General features: G+C 35.0%; 1 pseudogene; it reads right to left on the reverse strand.

Moving 5' to 3' along the window:
• Positions 1 to 1,201: 1,201 nt before the first annotated feature.
• LOC118847186 lies at positions 1,202 to 2,670 on the reverse strand (annotated as a pseudogene).
• Between the last annotated feature and the right edge of the window lie 678 nt (positions 2,671 to 3,348).

A 3,348-nucleotide genomic window follows, 5' to 3' on the forward strand; every position in this document is an offset into this window, starting at 1 on the left:
GGTCTAGTGAGATGAGCAAAGGCACTTGGATCAGCTCAATCAATTATCTTTTTTTTTTTTTTGCAAGGCTCTTAAATACCACAATGACCTTGTGATGGGTAAGGCTAAGTTACATGTGAACCCATTTAGAAGGTCAGGCCTTTCATAGTGTACTACAAGTAACAAATGCTTATTTTTAATTCATTTTTTTATGAAAATGGCACATTAGGTATCCAACTGCAAGCCCCTGTTTTACTCATGACTAAGAGGATCATCTCTCAGTTGTTCTGATGCAGTGGATAGAGTTCTAGATTTGGAATCAGAGGACCTGCCTTTAAAATCATAGGTCAGCCATTTACTACCTGCATGGCACTTACTACATGAAAAGAGTACTGGATTTAAAGACAGAAGATTTGGGTTTGAACCCTGGCTCTGCCACTCAATCCCCATGCAACCTTTGGAAAGTCATTTAACCACATCAAGTCTCAATTTCATTGTCCAAGTGATGAGGGAGTTGGTCCCTGCCAGCTTTAAGTATAACATCGTGTTTGTGAAACATTAGAAAATTTGTCTAACCCCTCTGTGCTTCTGTTTCCTTTTATTTATAAGTATCAGTGATCCTGTATCAATAGAGGTGTTCATATATCTTTAAAATATAAACATAAATATATATCCTATATCAATAGAGGTGTTCATATATCTTTAAAATATAAACATAAATATATATATATATATTACATTTACATGCTTATAAACATGTTTATATATACACACATGTGTGTAAATATAGATGGACAGATGAACACATGATTTCACTGTATTCCCAATTCATCATTATCTTGGTGATCTATGTATCACTCTTCTTTGATAATATCCTGCCCTTGCCTTTTTCTATGTCTTTGTGCACACTGCATCCATTCCCATCCCACCATACCTGGAACACATTGTTTGATTGCCTCTTTTTATTCACAGGCTTCTCTTTTTTGTTCCTTCCCCCCACAAAGACAATTACTTTATTGACAACCTATTTCTTTAAAAGGAGTTTTAAAGTACATTATAATTTTAGAACAGCATTATGTACCAACACATTTTAATTTCCATCCAGAGAGCCCTAGTGTATCTATCCTAATATGCAGATTGTCTTACTGGGTTATTCCGTTTCTCAAAACTATGAAATTTCACATGCTTGTATAAGGTTTGATGGTAAATAAAATGAAGCAATTTAGCATAGTCTAAATGATAAATCTGTCTTTAGCTTAGCAGCTTTTTCACTAATTCTAGCTTTGCCTTCCTCCGCTGCCTTTTTCCATGGCTTCATGGTATTTCTCCGCACACTTTTCAAGGTGAGGAAGATTTCCTGGAATTTTAGCTTCTCACTTTCAGTGACATCTCTGAGCTGTTGTATTTAAGGTCTGATTTTTTTTGGACATCATAATTAATTGCTGTCATCTGTTCACATACAGCTCCTCTTTTCTCTCGAATTTTATTACATTTCGCAAGTACTAAGCATTTATGTTGCTTGACATTGTTATGCTTCTTATTTATCTTCAGTTGGGCTATGGCAAGCTTCTCTTTCTCGACAATGACTAGTCTTTTCAATGAGGTTTCCTTGGTCTTCAGTTTCTTTAATTCTCCCAGAGTACTTTCAATCTAGTCCTCCAGGTATTAGTTCCCTTTCAAGATCTTCATTACTTTGTCCATGTGCTTTTGATACAATTGTAGCTCCATTTGGAATGAAGGCATTAATTTGCCTTCTTTTTTAAGCCTGTTGTACTTTATTTTTTTTTTTGCAAGGCTCTTAAATTACCACAAGGACCTTGTAATAGCTAAGGGTAAGTTACATGCAAATTACATTCAATTGCCTCTCCATAGGCTTCATATTTCTCAGTCACTTCAAACTTTGGAGTTTTGAGTTTCTTCACTCTTTCATTTTCTCTTTATCATTCTTTAACTTCTCTGGAGAGTCTGTGATTTTTGTTTTCAAACTCTCCTGTTCTTCTTTCAAAGTAACTAGTGACAATTTTAACTCATTCAGACATTTAGTGGTTTAGAAGGTGTGACTTCTGGGAAATTCCTTCTTGTAACGTTACTGATTTTTGCCAAAACTCATTCAGTGTTTGCTGCAGCTCCTGGATGTCATCTAAGAGTTGCCTAAACTCAGCTTGTTCTTCATCTGGGAAGGAGTCAAGTTTCTACAATTTCATCAGTGCTTCCTGTTGTCCTGTTGTAGCTACTGCATCTTGTCCATAGAGGATTTATATTTCCATAGGTGTTTTATGTATTTTTCTTGAAGTGATTCTCTGAAGTAAATGGAATTGATAATGACACTTAGAAACCAACATTTAAGTTTTCCTTTTGGTTGCAGTATATCATCAATGTCAAAATCATTCACCAGGCAGATGTGATGTAAAAACTCCATATAAACAAACAAGTTACATAATGGTAAGACACCTTCCATTTTCTGTGGGTACATGACTTCAACGTTCACTGGCATCACGTAAAAAGGGTACGGTGCAATCCCGTACACGATTCGTAGGTTTGCAAGAAACTCTTGGCAAGACCTCAAACTTTGGATTTGGAAAAAAAATAATTTTTGGAAAGGGTTTTGCAATTAGTGCCTCTCAAGATCGAATTTTGGACATGATTTACAAACTCGGCTGGATTCAGTCTGGGAAAAGACAGGCTCTCCATATTGGGGCTCTCTCCCTAAAGCCTCCAGCCTCTGGCCATGACCACATGAGGGCTAGGACTGCGATTCTCGTGCCCTTCCCCACCTCTGGCTTCTGAGAACGAGCAACTTCCACACTGAAGTAAAGAACTTTATGACTTCTCCTTTTTTGAGAGAAAATTCAGGTATGTGTCATTTTTGGTCCCTGCTCTTTGAATCATAAAGTTTATTTATTATATTTCTTCACATTAAAACCTGTTTTACTACCTGTCTACATTATAAAAAAATTAGAAATGTGATCTCAAAAATAATTAGTACCCAGCATTTAAAAATATACTTAAGAATATATTTAACTTTTACAATCACATGTTTTAAGGTTTTTTTTCTTAAAAAGGAAAAGTTTTATATAGATGGACCAAGCATGTTACATTGTCACAGTAGATTTTAAAAATAATTTTAAAGTATTTATCATAATTTTCTTTAGTTTCTCTTATTTTGTGAATACACTGTGAATACAAGTAATTTCCAGCAAATATTATCATTTTGATCTGAAATAACTATCTCTAGTATGTGTGTTGGTCTTTCTTGGTATTCTTTCATTCCCGTCCTTCTAATTTGATAATTTGAATGTTCATACTCAATTAGTAAGTGCTTGATGAATATTTACCATGTGTCCAAAACTACATTGGTGATTATGGCAG

This window comes from Trichosurus vulpecula, chromosome 4, assembly GCF_011100635.1.
Source record: "Trichosurus vulpecula isolate mTriVul1 chromosome 4, mTriVul1.pri, whole genome shotgun sequence".
In the NCBI taxonomy this organism is placed as follows: Eukaryota; Metazoa; Chordata; class Mammalia; order Diprotodontia; family Phalangeridae; genus Trichosurus; species Trichosurus vulpecula.